Genomic DNA, 19515 nt, shown 5'->3' on the forward strand with positions numbered 1-19515 from the left:
GAATCTTGAAGACAAACAAACAATAAACCAGACTGACGGAAAACAACTTCTGCCTCTCTCTCCCATCAAAGAGATGCTGCAACCATCTGACAAGACTGTCACCCACATAGAAAGAGATGGAGAGAGAAGGATCCTCCATTCAGTGAGCTGGAAAAACCTTGAGAAAGAGCACGCACGCCTCCTTTAATGATACGGGCAGGCAAATTTGTTCTGTTTACTTAAATGTGAAAACAGCTTGTTAAACAGACACACAAATCTATCTCACTGTGACTATTTGTCTGTCTGAGATGTCTGAAGAAAATACTCCAAATCACTCGCTAAACCCACTGACAGAGTGAACGCTGGAGGTTCAAACACACATGAAGGAAGCTAATACTGTTTGTGCTGTCTAGAATATCACTGTACCGAATACACAGATCTTTTTTAACTAAATTAGCTGACATTTGGACTATGGGTTCATTTCTGAAGTAATGGCTGCAATCTGAGGAAGGAAACACACACACACACACACACACACACACACCCACACACATAGCTGCTTTACATAAGATCAGCTTTTCCTCTGCGCTTAAACCCCTAAAATCTGAACTCACAGTTAATGTGTTATTAAAGGAAACCTATTATGAGTTTTTTTACAAGATGTAAAATAAGTCTCTGATGTCCCTAGAGTTGTATGTGAAGTTTCAGCTCAACATAACCCAGAAATACTGTAACTCTTATAACTCTTTGAAACTGATCCTCGCTTTAAATTCAAATGAGACAGTGAACTTTTAAAAAAAAAGGGCGGAGCTACACATGCCTGTGTGTCAGCATAGTGGCAGATTCAAAAGAGGATTAATGTTGTTTCTGTGAAAAAGTATTTGAAAAGAGATGTGAAAAGAAGTGACTCAGAAGAAGGGAGTCTATATAGCAGGGGTCACCAAACTTGTTTCTCGGGGGCCGGTGTCCTGCAGAATTTAGCTCCAACGCTAATCAAACACACCTGAACAAGCTAATCAAGGTCTTGCTAGGTAGACTTGAAACATCGGCTGTTTCTCATTTCCAAGAACGCAGAGAACAGACTTGCGTTTTTGTAGAGACCGGTCTTGCCAGGTGTTGTCTGAAGAACGAACTTGGGAGACCACTAGAGCAGAGAACGCGTCCTGTGAGGAATAAGATGCTGCGTTCTTCCTGATGGTCACGTGACCTTCACAAGTTTTAAATTATTTAAAGAGCCCATATTATACATGAAATAAGGTCATATCTTGGTTGTAAGGGTCTCCAACAACAGTCTAATATGCATGCAAGGTCAAAAAACACTTTCATGGTCTTATAATCTGCATTTATTTTTACCTAATTATCCCAGCGACTCCTGTATGAATCGTCCAGTGATTCATTTGTTCCCAAACCCCTCCTTAGCGCGGAGCTAATCTGCGCTGATTGGACCGATGACAGTCTGTCGCGATTGGTCGACTGCCTTCAGTCAGAGAGGGAAATGGCCAATAGCTAATCAGCAATTTAAAAAGTAATCACAGTTCATACACGCTCGATAGTGTAGGCGTGGACTTTAGCTGCCACACTATGGCCAGTGGATAGTGCCACGGATAACCGAACGAAGGAGACAGTCGTGTACTCGCCATACCACACACACACAAAAACACACACACACCTCCGGATGACAACGCTCCCGCTTCAGCCCGCACCCGCCAGGTTTTAGCCTGAGAACCCGCTCCGTTTTCTGCCCGCCGCGCCCGGTCCCGCTAGAGCGGAGAACACAACCAAATATCACCCAGTATACAGTCCAGACAGCCAAGCTGTCTGTATAAAAACACACACACAGCACAAAGTACACAAAGCTCGTTCGTTCGTTCGCTCTCTCTCTCGCTCTCTCTCTCTCTCTCTCTCTCCCCGCGCCAGATTTCTGCGGCGCGGGAATACATTTCCGAATAAATCGCGGGAGCAGAACTCTAGCACGGAGCTCCATAAACAAACAGCACGCGTCGCGTTTTTAACGTGACTTTGCACGCGATAAGATAATATATCCAGTTAACCTGATACAGTACACGCGGTTACAAGTAACAAATCACAACTAAATACATTTGCAAGCTAGAGTAAACGAGGCAACAACTTTAACCGCACGTACTTACACTTGAGAAATGTAGGAAGAAACCCATCCTGACGTCCATCAGTTACTCTTTACTGATCCTTCCTTTAACAAACTCAGATGAAGTATTCTTTGTAGCATGTAGCTTCTAGAAGTTTCCAACTGCTTGGTTATAATGCTGATGTTTCATCTTTGGGTAGAGACTCAATATATCCATCTGCAGTGTGACTTCAATCGACCGGCATGTTTGTGTGCGTGTGTTTGTGGGTGTGCGTGTGTTTGTGGGTGTGTGTGTGTGTGTGTCTGGGTTACTGCGTCAGAGGGCGGGGCCTCAGGTTTGAAATCTCCCGGGTTTGCGCGTGCACGTGAAAAACTTTGTTTCGTTCGTACGTCATGGCGAAACACCTAATGAGTCGGTATCAAGGCGACTCGTTTGAAGCACTATGATTCGACTCTTTTATAGATGAATCAACAGTTTTAAACACTGTATTCTTACAGATTTAAGCCTTAGCTGGATACTTCACTTCACTTAGAGCCGTGTTACACACTACATGGAGGGGAATTTTCAAAAACCCATAATATGGGCTCTTTAAACATTACAGCATTCTTACAGCGATTTATTGTTTTCCCCTTTTTAAAATATACACTCCGCATAAAAAACATTATAAATATACGTTGGACAATATAAATAAAACAAATTTACGAATTACAGCAAATAAACACCATTAATGTGTTTATTCCATTATTAAGATGTTCATGGTAATGTTGATATTCAACTGTTTCATTTAGGGAAACTCCTGAGGCAGGGCTCGAAATTGCGACCATTTTGGTAATGAAACCATGGCATCTAAAGTTATAAATACTGAAACATCTTAGTAGTGATCATGTGCTAAATGTTAATCCACTATCTACACTTTTCCAAGAGTAGAAGACTTCCATTGGCTTCAAGTCCGCTTTAAAAAGTCTGTGGGATGGAGTTTTCAGGTAACTGTTTGCCACATCTAGCACGAGAGCTTCTGTTTAATCCTTTATATAATCGCCAGATGCTGTCCGCCATGCAAGGGGCAGCTATATGTCAAATTGAACACCACGTACACCATCGCGAACAGGCTTGCATTGAGTAAACTAATATCGCTACTCATAAAAATAAACCGGTATCAGACAGCACTTGTGAGAACAGCAGAGTTATACCGTTAACAGATTCATTCAAGCAGTGTGTGCAGAGCCGGTGAGCGCTCCGTGTATCTTTTGCTCACTCAGTTCTGTTATAAAAATCTATTTTCTTGTGATAACGGGATTTCGTTGAGACATATTTTCCTCACGCTTGCATTTATATATATATATATACATATATATATTTTTTTTGCTTGTTAGTTTGATTAGTGTTGATTTCAAATACAATAAATAAGTTTGTATAAAACTTGTAGTAACGGTGCTTATAATTGGTGGGTGCGACTAAATTTTGGCTGATGCGCCTAAATTTTTTAAGTTAGGAGCACCGGTGCTACCAAGCAAAAAGGTTAATTTCGAGCCCTGTGAGGTAAATAAAAAAATAATAAAAATTTTAAAAAGTCATATCTCTGAACTTTAATAATACATATAAATAAAATGCTGCGCTTCCCACCTCCAGTCACTATGATTTCTGGCACTTCTAGCTCGAGTTCAGTGTTCAAGTATGCATCGGTGCGTCCTCAATATCAAGAACACATCCAGGAAGTTTCACACGTTCTCTGTTCTTGCAGTCTTGAGTATTGGAACTAACCTTAGGCAGCTGATGAAGACGTTACACAAGAACACGAGGACGCAAGATCGCTGAAGAAGGCATATTGAGAAACAGCCATCCAGGCAAGTGTCTTGAGGCAATTTGAAGCTAAACCCTGCAGGGACACTGGCCCTCCAGGATCGATATTGGTGACCCCTGCTATAGAGATTACAATGATCAGTTGTGCATTATAAAACTCCACATTTATAATCATTTTAGTCGCTGACATTATCTTCAGTGTGAAAACTCTAATAGCGGACGGATGCCTATGTTAATAAGAGAGAGATCGTCACTAATGGGTGAGCCAACAAAGGGAGAATGTTTTAATCAAGTCTGATTATAAACAATTGAATTAATTAACTATTTATCATTAGAGACTGGTTATATTCACAAAAAAATCGCCACGCAACTGTTTAAACTCCTTACAATAGTGATTTTTGCATAATAGCTCCCCTTTAAAGTGCACTGCATCCTGATAAGAGACTAACCTCCAAACTCGCATGCCACGGGTCTCCCAGCAGGACTCTGCTAACTTTTCAAGCGAGTGATTGATTGATTGGCGGTGTTTCTGGAGGCCAGTCAATACTGTCGAACACTCCCTCACACATTAACATAGATCACTGTTTGATGACCCACAGAGAAAAACAGGAACGCTGGAGGATTTTACCGTTTAATGTGTATTCAGGGTCAGTATATTTGAAAGCATGTGGATTAGATTCTTTAAAAATAGTAGCACTGTTTCCACAAAAACCTGAAGCAGAAAAATGACTTTTTACACTGCTAATATTAACAAGAAATGTTTTTATGATGGCGGCACGGTGGCTCAGTGGTTAGCAATGTCATCTCAAAGCAAGAAGGTCGCTGGTTTGAGTCCCGGCTGGGTCAGTTGGCATTTCTGTGGGGAGTTTGAATGCTCCCCCCGTGTTGGCGTGGGTTTCCTCTGGGTGCTCCAGTTTCCCCCACAGTCCGAACACATTCGCTTTAACTGCTTTGAATAAACTAAATTGGCCGTAATGTCTGTGTGTGTGAATGTTAAAGTGTATGTGTGTTTTCCAGTACTGGGTTGTGGCTGGAAGGGCATCCGCTGTATAAAACATATGCTGGAATATTTGGCAGGTCATTCCGCTGTGGTGACCTCTGAAATAGAGATTAGGCCGAAATGAATGAATGAATGAATGCCAAAAATCCCCAGATTTCCATATTGGAATTATGATGTGACGCTAAAATAATTATGCTGAAAATTAAAATTCATATCAGATGTCAAAATGCAAACAATTAATCAAGAATTTTTGATATTTAATTAAACTGAAACAACAAATTGATGATCGATTAAGTATGGACGTCATTGATTTGTGTAGTTTTGAGAAATATGCATCCTTGAGTTTTAAAAATTCTAAAATGAAAAAAGTCTTTTTTTTTAAGTTTCAAACATTTATTGTGATCTAGAGCGCTCAAGTCATGATACGTTTCATATTTCGATACTGAACTTACCATACAATATTATCTCAATGTCGTATGCTATAAAAAAATAGTTTAAATTTTAGTATTGTTAGTTATTTCTTAAAATATATGGTAAAAACATCAATACTATTATAATATTGAGGCCTACTCTTGTCTAGTTTTGTATAGACTTGGAGTGGTGGTGCTTTCACACTTGGTCTGAATGCCTAATCTGAAACCAAGTTCGATTGTCCCACCACGAGTTCAGAAGGCACGTTCACACTAGCTAAACGTACCATAATTTGACGTCAAACGAACCCGGGTGCGGACCAAAATTGCTAGTGTAAAAGCACCCTAAATTTGTTCTTGTCCTCAGTGCACATTGATGACATTAGAATATATGCATCTATCTACAACTACTTTTACAACTATTTTTTTACCTCTTATTTTTTGAAAAACAAAATTCATATATGTTGGTCTATTTAGAAAGGATTTTATGACTTTTTTGAGAGTCTAGATCCCCAACCCGATTCCACCAAGTAGGACATGTTCCTGAATTAACATCTATGTTGATCCTGGAACAACATTACAATCAACCAATCAGAATTAAGAGATATGTTTACTGTTTATGTTAAGTTTAGGTTTATGGTTAAGTTTATGCATTTCTACATGATTGTTATACAACTATTATTCTCCTTTGATTTGGGGAATAAATTTAAGTTAAGTTGCGTTCTGGGGTGCGAGTGCAAGTCTAGATGGTGACTCTTTTGTTGAATTGACAGATAATGAAAGCATGTAAATTATTATTATTTTGTATTATTTAATATTAGTATTATTATACTGTTTCTTCAATTCTCTCAAAGTGTTTTAAGTTATTTTGAGTGTTTATGTTATTCTTGTAGTATTTTTTGCTAAATTGAAAATTAAAACCTTTATCAATTTGTATGGCAATGTTTAAAATAAATTTTATTACAACTATTTAATACTAAACTACTAAAATTCATCTTGAAAATAAATCCAGCTCTTGAATTGGATTCTGAATGCAGATCGACAGCCAGCCAGACAGAAAGCAATTCTGGGTCTCAAAACCTACTTTGCAGCCATCCGTAATCTTTTATGCATCACAGGCATATTTGAATACACCAGTGATGCCCAAAACTGCATTTTAAGGTTGCCAGCTCACTGGGTTTGAGACACAGTCATACATCTATTGTTCCAAATGCTGTATTTCTTTCTAAAACACTTCAGAACAGACTTCAGTCCTCACAGTCCTTTTACTCATGTATATATTCACATCATGCACACATTTACAGAACATGCTCAGCACCGTCATCATAGTCCCAGCTGTGAACGCTCGGTGTAATACCGTCTGTCAGCACATACACACACACACACAGTGAAGAGTCCCGTGGGTTTACACACCTGCCTCTCTCACATTCATGTTCCCTCAGCAATTCTGTTCGGCTTTTCTGCCCAGTCTAATGAATTAACAAATCAATAGAAACACACACTCACTAAAGCTAGAAGGAGCTAAATACAAAACAGTGCAGCTAGATGCAAAAACAAACCCTTTAAAGGGTCACGAAACACCAAAACACTTTTTTTGAGATGTTGACAGTCATATATTTGTTTCACGTTGCTAAAAACACTATTAAGACACATATAATTCACAACAATCAAAAGAAATTGGTTGTTTTTGCGTTATTTTGAGCAAATTCGTTCTTCTTCTAAGATCATTCTGTAAATTGCAGTGTGGAGATTGGATGTCTGTATCGGCCGGTACAACGTGACGTCTTTGAGTTTTCAGCATTAATTCATAAGTAAGACTTGGTTTGAACCAATCAGCGCGCTCTATTGTGAATGAGGTGCAACTTCATTAATATGCATGATGGCTTCCAAGACCTTTTTTTAACCTGTTACAGTGTTCAGACGGCAGAGAGACGCCACGTTGTGCTGCTAACCGTAATTAAAACAAGTGGAAGAAGAATTGTTCTGAGACATTGCGTCGTCAATGTTGCGTTTATAAATGTGCCTCAACAAAGGTTTTGTTTCTATTTCCCCGCTATGAGAGCACAGCTGGACTATGTGTGGATTACAGTGGTCTGCTAACACGCAAGGAACAAAGAAAATTTTTTTATCCGAGGGCTTTTCCGGATTTGCCACTCGTCTTCTTTTAAACAAAGATGCGGTTCCAGTTGGTGTTGATTGTCCTACATATTTGGTGAGTGTGTGATCAATGTCTTTGTTTATGTTTATTCAGAGGCAAAGTTGGTTATTATCGTCAGCAGTACTCTTCAATTTTAAAGACATACCTTAGTCCAAATGATTTAGTTACTAAGTTTACAGTACATTAATATCACTACAATATTAAGGACTGAAGAAGCCACTGTAAATGCTGCTCTCCGAATGTAAACATGTAAATACATTAATCAAACTATAGACCATTTTGAGGGATGTAAACAAAAACAATGGTCAGACACTGCAAAAAGAGCCAGATATTGATAAATGATTGTATCATAGCTGTTTTAACATTAGGTTATGATTGAATTGCCTCTTGTCACACTTATGAAATAGTTTGATAACAAGCAGGATATGTTTATGCGCCAATGGCACACTGAAAAAAATTATTCAAAGATGATTCCTTGGATTTACTCAATTTCTTTACATTAAGTGGTTGTAAACAATTTATTCGTGTTGAATTTAAACAAACAAATTAATTCAATTCAATTCAGCTTTACTTGTATAGCGCTTTTACAATGTAGATTGTGTCAAAGCAGCTTCACATAAATGGTTATAGTAACTGGAACAGTGTAGTTCAGTTTTTAGTGTTTAAGTTCAATTCAGTTTAGCTCAGTTCAGTGTGATTTAATATTATTACTTAGAGTTCAAACACTGAAGACCAAATTCATCGATGCATAGCTCTAAGTAGAACATTATTAAACTTAATTTGTTTGTTTAAATTCAATAAATTATTTTCACCACATTTTGAGACAGGATAGTCTACACACACACACAAACACGGCTAATTGACACTATTCTCTGCACCTACAAAGAAATGCGAAGGTTTTTTTTCCCCATTTGGTGTGCGGAATTAAATTCAATCAGAACTACTCTCTTCGTCTGTGTTTGTGATGCCGCTCTGAAAATCAGCTGAAGTGCACGTAATGAAACTCCTCTTTTCATGCAAACACATCCCTCTTTTGCCATTCGACACTCCCACCTAAACAAATCTGGACTCACCCACTACTGATTTTATACAACTAGAGGTGTGAAAACACCCTGCTGAGACAGAAGGGGTTTCATGACCCTAAAAAAAATCATCTGGATTTGGATGCATGGCTCTTCTAATGATGGCAGAAAACAGTCAGCTGATTTAGGCAGGTGTGTGTGTGTGCGTTGTGAGGCTGATTTCATGGCTGACTGCACTCAGGGTCAGGATGTGTCAAAGAGAGTGAATGAGAGAACGAGAGAAAGAGAAGGGGGGAGGGAATCAGGCGCAGGACAAAGGAGAGGAGAAAAGGGCTTCACATCAGCGACTTAAACCTGCTGGTCCTCGACCTGAAGCCACTGACGTCTGAAAGCAGAGAGAAGACTTAAAACGGCAAATAAACTCAAACGCCTGTCGTTATAAATGGCTAACATTGAACGCATTGAAAGCACTGCTGATATGCAGTGTAATTCACATTCAGCTGATGGCCACTCAGTCTCTAATTTTGTCATGCAGTAAGTCTTATTTTCCGCCATCCATCTGAATTTAAATTAATTTACTTCAAAATTTCAAGCATGTGAATTTATTACTTCTCTCTGGTGTTGAACTGAGGATGCATTTTAAACCTCAGTTCTGTTGCTGAATTTGAAGTGAGTTTGTAGCTTAAATGGAATCAACAATCAATTAATTGAATGTAATAAAAAGTGATTAAAGCATAAAATGATGACAGAACAATAAAGAGACAGAATGATATATAGAATAGACTGAACAATAGATAAAAAGAACAATAGAACAACAATCAACATAGAACAATGACCAAGATGTCAACAATCTCTTTGTTTGGGTCTTTTTTTGTTTGTTTCCTAAATACCTGGCATCCCACAACGGTTCTCATTGTGAATCCCCCAATGAGTGAACATCATAGTTGAGGTCATCTGATAGAGTAGACGTGAATAACAAAAACCCCAGCTCTTCACTGATTAAAATGTGATTTTAAAAGTATGTATTATTTGGTTTTTAATATGGTTAGTTGGACTTGTTTTATCTAAATAAAAAAAAAAAAGCCTACCTGTTACCATATCAATGCGTAACATATATGGGATCTGATTTCTGATTTGATTTTAAACGTTAGGCTGCTTAATAAAAGCAGCTTTTATTAAAAGTATTAATAAAAATATTGACAGACCTGTGTTACGCATCATTAGTCCATTGTCTGTTCTTCCTTGGGTCTGCCGCAAACGCACAACTTGATTGGATTTTTATTATGTCAGGAATCGTTCATCCATACAGACAGACAGAGATACCTGCTTTTAATAGAGATGCGAACAGGGCTTGCAAAACTACAAGCCAAACATCTATGGGGCTATTATGTTTTTCCAGTCAGGGTACTACAAATTGTTCCACTTTGCCTGTTGGGCTATCTTAATGGGAGGAAAAATATTGCCTATTTCAATAACTTTGCATCCTCTCAGAAATTGGGTAACTGTGTTGTATAAAATTTTTATGTTTAAGGAGCCATTAATATATGTCTGAATTTGAGTTAAATGTTGTTGTCAAAAGAACTGGTACAAAGTTGATAAATGTAAATAAATCAATACAATAAAGGTAGGCTTTAAATGAAAAATGCTAAAAAAAAAAAATTATAAATAAAATAAAATGATAATTAAATAAATATATAAATATAAAGCAATTAAAATAAATAAGTAAATGTAGGCTATTTTTTTACAAAATAAAAAAATATAACCAACAATGAATGCTATTATAACTTTTTAATTCTGTAAATGTATTTCTTTTTATTAAGTAAATAATGTATTTTCTATTCGGGGCACTTGAATTTATTTAGGGCTACCAAAAGCTTAAACAAGCCTGCCCAAAAGCCTACCAGGGATTTAGAAATGTTGCAAGCCCTGAAAATATTCAGACCCTTTCCAAGCTTAGAATAATCACTATTGATTACTACACTGCAAAATTGCTTTTCTAACTTAGATTTTTTGTCTTGTTTCTAGTCCAAATATCAAAAAATTCTTAGATCAAGAAGAATTCTGTAGACAAGCAAAACATATTGTCTTGTTTTAAAAAATAATATGCCAAAATGAAGTGAGTTTTTTTCCTTGACACAAGCTAAATAATCTGTCAATGGGGTAAGCTTAATAATCTTATGTAAAAAGGAAAAACACGATTATTTTGCTTGTATTAAGGAAAAGCTCACTTAATTTTGGCATATTATTTCTGAAAACAAGACGATATGTTTTACTTGCCTAGAAAATGCTCCTTGATATAAGAAGTTTTAGATATTTAGACTAGAATTATATATATATATATATATATATATATATATATATATATATATATATATATATATATATATATTTGGACCACCCCTATGGTTTTCACTGCTCAAGTCATTGAAACAGGTTAGATCTGAGGGAGGTTGACAAAGTTCATATAGTCAGCACTATTTGATTTTGAAAAGAAGCAACAAAAAGCAGCCAGAAGGAGAAAGACAGAAATCCCAGTGATTACAGTAAATCACAAGCAGCCTTTCTTCCTCTGGAGAACAATGGAACATCAACAAAACCAAAATTTCCAGACTCTCCTCTGCTGTCCTCTTGTTCAGACGGTGAGCGGTTTCTCAGTAATGAGGCTCATTTACATGGCAGTCACAGCGGCCCCAGAGGACCCATACCACACACACACACACGCACACACACACACACGCACAAGGTCTCTCCTATGATTGTGCCCTTTGAGTTCTCTCATAAATGAGTTAAAAGGACACCGAAAGGAATCAGATTGTACTGTACAGTCAGTATAATAACGCCTCCTGAATTTGTACTTTTCAAATGATCAAATGATGGTCAGATCTCCGCCATCTAAATGCTGGTATTTTTAACTCTGTCTGAAAAATGAACGATTATAACATTCAAAATTCAATATCATGATATGCATCCAAGTCAAATATGGATTCATGTCATTATAATGTATGTATATAATGTATACAACACAAACTAGGGGGGGGGGGGGGACACCTGATTTTCCCAGATGTTTGTCCTGCTGTAACCTCACCTCTACTTGTCCAGCTCTACCATTTCATTCCCATCAGCCCTTGGGAAGGATAGTCAATCCTTCACTGTTAAAGTAACAACTTGACAAGGTCAGATTTCTTTCCTCTGTCATGGTTTCCCATTAAATCTGGAAGTTGGGGCAAAACATTTTGACAGACGAATCATCAAAAGTTTTTGTTCAGTTTTCTCAACTGTGAATTTTAAAAGTGTAAATGTGCTCCGAAATAATCTTGCTAATGTATGAGCGCACTAGCATACAAATTAACTTAAATAAAATGGATTCAATTACAACCAAAAAGAGTTCTGACACCCATCTATGTATTAGTGCTAAAAAGACATTACTTGCACCAAATGAGCACGTGTGAATATAAAAGCCTAATTGTCAATAGTGTCCATACCTGTGTAACTGTAACTGTACTGATAGTAGTTAGGCTTTTAAATTAATAATAAATATATAATATAATATAATATAATATAATATAATATAATATAATATAATATAATATAATATAATATAATATAATATAATATAATATATTTCCCAGAGATGGGATGCGGCTGCAAGGGCATCCATGGCGTAAAAACGTGCTGGATAAGTTGGCGGTTCATTCCGCTATGGCAACCCCAGTCTAATAAAGGGACCAAGCCGAAAAGAAAATGAATGAATGAATAATATAATATACTATAATATTGTATAATATAAAATAATATATAATATAATATAATATAATATAATATAATATAATATAATATAATATAATATAATATAATATAATATAATATAAAATAAAAGGTAGACGCTTCATGCAAATGTTCAACTTAGCAGAATAAACACAAAACATACATACAGCAGGGTTGCACGATATCGAAAAAAATAGAACATTGCCATAGTTTGTTATTCTGTGATATATATTGCCATATGAATACAAATGATGACTAGAATATCTCTATTTGGAAATAATTTATAATTTTAGATTGCATAAATTGGCGGTTCATTCCACTGTGGTGAGCCCTGATTGATAAAGGGACTAAGCAAAAGGAAAATTAATGAATAAATGAATGAATGATTGCATAGATTATAATAAACAGTCTACAAGCATGAATAAATACAATTCAAAAAATCTAAACTTAACACACAATGTTCTGTTGCAAAACCGCCCAGGTTTTCTATACCCGCCTATGTCATTTAATACCCGCACAATCGTGTTCAAAACTGCCCAATTTTGTGGGAAACTGCACAATCTGGCAACACTGCTTAACCCTTGGTTTCGAGTGTGGTCTTGAAAAATCTTTGTTCAAAGGGGTTTTTTACCCCTTCCCCATAGCCCTACACCTTCAAGCTAAAGAAAATTGGGACACCCCAACCCCTTTATGGGAATGCACAAAACGAGGGATAGGGCTAATGGGAAGGGCTAAGGGGTAGAATTGGGATTGGGCCTAATAAGTATTTTACTAGATCATTTTCAAGACACTTCTGTACAGCTTAAAGTGGCATTTAAAGGCTTAACTAGTTTAATTAGGTTAACTGGGCAGGTTAGGGTAAGTTATTGTATAACAATGGTTTGTTCTGTAGACTATTGAAAAAAATATATAGCTTAAAGGGGCTAATAATTTTGACCTTAATTAATTTTTTTTTTTACTAAAAACTGCTTTTATTCTAACCGAAATAAAACAAATAAGACTCTCCAGAAGAACAAATATTATCAGACCTACTGTGAAAATTTCCTTGCTCTGTTAAACATCATTTGGGAAATATTTTAAAAAGAAAAAAAAAAGGGAGGCAAATAATTCTGCCTTCAGCTGAATATATATACACATGCAATGTTAATGTGTTAATATTACTTTAGCAAAAATAAATCATTTGAAAAGGATTGACCCCAACTTCTTGCCATCATCATAGTGTGATAATATAATGCCAGTAATATTATCGATAAAGACAACTCCTAGTGTGCTGAATATTTTTTGTCATAAAAAGCTTCCAGATGGACATTTGTGTGCACTTCTCTTAGTGATGAACTGAAGTACAAGTTTGAAGTGGCATCTTCGAGCCAAACATATTATTGCAGATGTATCAGCAGACATCAGTGACAAAACCATCCCAAATGGCACCCACCCAACACACACACACACAAACCCACATCACACCCGCATCACTAAAGAACCATAATATTGTTCTTCATTAAAAGGTTCTTTGCCTTCTTCAATCAAGCAGCCAAGTGAATAAAAAAGCATTGCTAAGGCCAAAGCATTGCATTAGCCAAGCCTACACAGATTTCACAACGACCTTTAAAACGACCACTAATTTCAGGCTTTAGACTGTTACTGGAACAGAAAGTCTTCTGAAATGTGTGTGTGTGTGTGTGTGTGTGTGTGTGTGTGTGTGTGTGTGTGTGTGTGTGTGTGTGTGTGTGTGTGTGTGTGTGTGTGTGTGTGTTTAAAATATGTCTCTCTGTGCTAGATCCTCAGGAAACCTACAGTTTAAAGCTTTTAAACCGTGGACTCAAGACTACCTGTCATCTCTCGCCCTGACAGACTGATGGAGCTTGTGGAGTTATTACACAAACTCACACCACACACACTTCCGAGTACACAACTACAGAGATAATTAAGGCTGAGCGATGTGACGTATATATCGCACAACAGCAGGAATGTGTGGCTATACCATTTACTTGCTGTATACATTAAGGTGGCAGTGTTTATTGTTGTATTTTTGCTAGAATGCTACACAAGAACCATTTTTGGTTCCCCAAATAAGCATTTGTAGAAATGTTCTTCAACACTCAAAAAATGACTATTGCTACTTATTCAAGCTACTTAATTAATATGAGATGAACCAACACAATTCTTAAGGTTTGTTTGGGACAACTTCATTGTTTTATGTTCAATCCACTTTAATCTGTAATAAACAAAATAAACACTGTGGAACCCAGCATTTTTAAGAACCACCAAAGAACATTTAAAGAATCTTTTTCCACTAAAATAACCTTTTGTTGAATGAGGGGTTCTTTGGCTGTGAACGAATCTTTGTGGAACCTTCAATGACAATAAAGAACATCTTTTTTAAGAATACATATTAATTAAAGATTAATTTACAATTATTTAATTCAATTCAATTCAGCTTTATTTGTATAGCACTTTTACAATGTAGATTGTGTCAAAGCAGCTTCACATAAATGGTCATAGTAACTGGAACAGTGTAGTTCAGTTTTTAGTGTTTAAGTTCAGTTCAGTTTAGCTCAGTTCAGTGTGATTTAAAATCATTACTGAGAGTTCAAACACTGAAGAGCAAATTCATCATTGCGTAGCTCTACCAATACGGAACCATGTGAGCCAGTGACAGCGGAGAGGGAAAAAAAACTTCCCCTGATGGGAGTGAAGAAAAAAAACCTTGAGAGAACCAGACTCAGTTGGGCACGACCATTTTAATTTCTCCGCTGGCCAAAAGTCTTGTGCAGAGCTTCAGTCACCGCGGTGGTATTTACGCGGTGGTATTTACACATAACTAAAAAATGACACAGGAGTTGATTTACAACTGGTTTGTGCATTCAGAATTAAACTGAGAATAAATATTGCTCCTCTTATGCTTTTTCAAATAATACCTTTTAGGGCTAAAAAACATATCGTTTGAGCATTAATATTGCAATGTGTATTCGCAACAGTCACATTGCAGGTTTAGATTAAAGATTCAAAAAATAAAAATATTGTAATATATGTTTTTAAACTATTTATACAATGATGGTCATGTTATTTTACATTTGATTGTTCAATTTATGTACTTGAATACTGTTAGACTCCGAATAAAACCATAAAGCACTGTTTACTTCACTTTTATTTTTGTTCTTTTATATTTATTTGCTTGTTGTTTGTTATGTTTTATTCAGATGCACTACATAGAAAAAGACTTGACCATCCCAGTTGACCTAAATGAATGAAATCATCCCAAAAAGAGCTATTCAGATCATCTATTATATTCGTATCGCAATATATATCGCAACAAAACAAAATATCATCATGTCAGATTTTTCCAATATAAAGCAGCCCTAATACCTTTCTTACAGTGGGTAATGCAGATGTCTTTCTGCAAAGTAAAACAATAAATAAATAAATAAATAAATAAATAAATAAATAAATAAATAAATAAATTGTAAGTTTTACACGACAAAGTTATTGTCTCCTGAAGTGAAGTTTGACAAACTAATTTCGAGAGAAGCACGTAATATGATTGATCGCAGCTGGTCTCTCATCCATAATCAGCAATAATCCAATCAGATTGATGCAAGCCTACAATAAATAGATCGATTTTACCCTACTGCCTTTCTTCATTTTGGAAGAATCCCCCCTTCCGCCCCATCTCCTCCTTTTCTACCAAGGGGAGCTCTCAAGACCTGATCTCAGACCTCCTTATACGCTTATTGATGAGGTGGGAATCCTGGGCTCAATTATCTCCAAGCTCAAGGTTCTCTCCCAGGACAGCATGCCAAAACCAGCTAATAACTTCAAATCTTATCTAAGTGTGAACTCTTGAAATAAATAATTAATTCTAAACTGTCAAAAAAATTGTGAGCAATTACAGTAGTTTCATTCTTTAACTGATCTACATAGATCTGTAACATATTAGCATAATGCCAGCCTAGTCTTCACTGGCTGCTCATGAACACCTACTCAAACACTTCAGCTGTCCAGAAGATGAATTTACTGTCAGGGTAAAACATTTATTCTAGTGTGACTTATGCACCTAAAAAGTCCTTGTTGTTTATAACGAGAGAAACTCTGGCATTTTATGATTGGCCGTTACATTCATAAGCTCTACAGAAACATGTAATTGGTTATTATTCGCAGCCCTAGAAGAAATATGTGCAATTTTTACCTTTCACTTTAATCACAACAGTCATGATACATATCTTTAATTGCACAGAGACATGTTTGCCCTTTATCCTACAGCAGGTTATTTTCGTTTTAGTGGCATTTTTCATTCAGTAACTCTGATTCTGTTCATTTTCAATACTGATAATCATTCCTTTATAGCAGGGGTTCTCAACTGGTTTGGCCATGGGACCCACAATTTTACATGGTCATCAAGCCGCGACCTAAATTTTTAGGAACTATAATACAATTTTAGGAATTATACTTAATTTGTATTTATTTGTTTTAATTGTAACACAATTTTATTGCTGTCATTTAACAAAAAGGATCAAATTATAGAAATATTACAAAGTAAAAATGACAAATACTGTTAATTATAAACTCAATAAAACATGTTCTCTGGTTTCTAAATGTCGTTTTAATTTAAAGGGTTTAATGCTCTCTTATGAGAGCACCACACTACACATGACACTGGGGCTTTAAGTCTTTTTTTGTCTTCAATATATATATATATATATATATATATATATATATATATATATATATATATATATATATATATATATATATATATATATATATCCATACTTTACATATTAGGAGTCGTACTTGCGCTTTGACGTATTTGTTGCAATAATTAGATAAAATTTCACATGTCAAACAGTAGGGTTGTTGCACGCATTTCAAAATAAAAGTCCGGTATAAGCAAAATAAGTAAAAAACAAAACTTATGTTGTTTTTTTGACCACACACTCCGTGACCCACTAAAAATGTTCCCGCGACCCAAAAGTGGACCCACCAGTTGAAAAACACTGCTTTATAGTGTATGTAGAGGAATTGCACATACTTTATAAGTTATAAACATTTTATTTCCAAGAATTCCATTACTTGTTGAATTACTTTATATATTAGTGATTATTTTAATTCACTGAATTCCATTTCCTATTCAATGTTTCCTACAATGTTGCCGTTTCAATTCAAACTCCAACTCGAATAAATTTTAATGTTCATTATTTTTCACCCGCTGATAATTTAATCAGTTTTATCAACCTATTTTTTGCTCTCATACTACTTGAATTATGATTAATCTAATATTTATCAGCACGTCCTCCAAATAAAAAGATAAAAAGACATGAAGTGTTTTTCATTTTCATGTACAGCCTTGTCTAAAAATACCATTGCCAGATGGTTATTTAATATACAAAACATTTGCATTGAATTTCCAGTCAAAATGACAACATTGTGACCTATACACATACCAAGACGCAAGATGTCGGTCACTCCGCCCACGCCTAATGATTTTTTCCAGAATTGGCGGTTGTTCAGATAGAACCATACGAGCGTGTGTGTTCGTTTATGTGCTAATGTCCTTGTCACCTTCCCTTTCAATGCTTCTCCTACTGCATCAGCATTCATAATATCACCTCTCATTAACACAGAAAAATTACTGACAGAGAGAAAGAGAGCGAGAGAGGTACAGAAAAAGAACGAGAGGAAAGAGAGATGCATAGCGAAAGAGAGAAGGACTGAGAGGCATGAAGAGACTCTTCATCTTCACCTCCTGCAATCACTTCATCCATATAAAGAGCCTCCGATCCCACTCTCATCTAGATCCCACAGCTGAGACCCTCTGAACTTATAGACAGGTGCTTCATTTCGAGATCTCAATCTCTCCATTGCGGATTACACAACACGTGTACAAGACCACACACACGCTGCATCCCAATTGGCTTACTTTGACTGCATACTAAAACTATGCACATTATTAAAGTCAGTATGGCAACTTTTGGGAGAAACCACAACTGTAATGGAATATTCTGGATTTAGGAGTCAATTGTGCTTGTTTAAAAATGAGCTAAACTATCTAAACATCAAATTTCTCTATATTTAAGGCAATATTTCACCATAAAATAAAAATGTGCTCTTGAAACTCTTGATCTTCAGAGTTTGTTTCTTTAGCAGAACAATATAGATTTTGAGCTCATTCACAATGGTATGGAGTGATTCATAATGCTGTGCACGTGTGCAAACTCACACACAAGCTGTTACTATTTGTTTACAACTTTAATAAAGGTTACAGCTTCCGCGATAAACAAAAGTTTACTTGAGTCCCATACAATCATTACACAACAGTAAGCTTGTGACTTTTGTGAATGCTCTCAGGGCTGTGTGCGGATTAGTGTTAATAATTATGTTTAGCTTTTTGCACAGATTAACTGTTTCACATATTTAAGATCTCAAAGTATCATTAGGAGCAACTGGCATCCATTTTGTAAAAAAAAATAAATAAAAAAATGCTAAATTACCTAAGATTAGATAAATTATCATGAAATATTGATGTTTTGGTGAACTATAATTTTAAGGGTATTATGACAATGGTAATAAATAAATAAATAAATAAATAAATAAATAAATAAATAAATAAATAAATAAATAAACAACTTAATACCAATAACTTTAAATTCTGAAGTGAGCAATTCCATGCAAATGTCAACCTTTGTCAAACCGTTTCTGCATTTTTTTTTGTGCAAGCAAGTATTTTACAGTGCTTTAAAATGCTCAAAAATGTCTCTGTTAATGTTTTCAAACAACTATATTTGATTTACCAAAAGTTCCACATCGGTCACATCCATAACGGAGCTTTTTCCTCTTAATGCAAAACATGTCAAATAAACTAAAATCAATCATTTTGGTTCTATAGTGAACCATCTCTTTTCCTTTTGATAAGCATTATTTATTTCGGGTTGTGCAGTTGAATTCACAGAATTTCTACAAAGTCTGTTGTATACTGTAAACTCGCAGACATCTTTCTGATCCCATACTTCTTTGGTTAGTTGTTTTGAAAACTATAAACAGATGTTTGAATATAAATATTAACAAATACTTTCTCTGTGAATTTATGTTTTGAGATTTTACTGTAAATGTCACATCCATAACGCTGGAAGAGCTCAAATGTGTTGCCATTTTTTCAGCATTATTTCTAAAATAACTTTAAGGCATCATGTACTATAATTATAGATGCACTGATCATATGTGGAATGGATTGAGGTAAAGTTGGTTTATATTCACACATTCATTTATTCGTTTTAACTCC

General features: G+C 35.7%; 1 protein-coding gene across 6 annotated transcripts in view; it reads right to left on the reverse strand.

Annotated features, from left to right (window-relative positions):
• spock1 (SPARC (osteonectin), cwcv and kazal like domains proteoglycan 1) overlaps positions 1–19515 on the reverse strand; it is a 294145-nt gene that overhangs the window by 273361 nt on the left and 1269 nt on the right. The window lies entirely within an intron of this gene.

The sequence above is a fragment of the Danio rerio genome, chromosome 14 (assembly GCF_049306965.1).
Source record: "Danio rerio strain Tuebingen ecotype United States chromosome 14, GRCz12tu, whole genome shotgun sequence".
Lineage (NCBI taxonomy): Eukaryota > Metazoa > Chordata > Actinopteri > Cypriniformes > Danionidae > Danio > Danio rerio.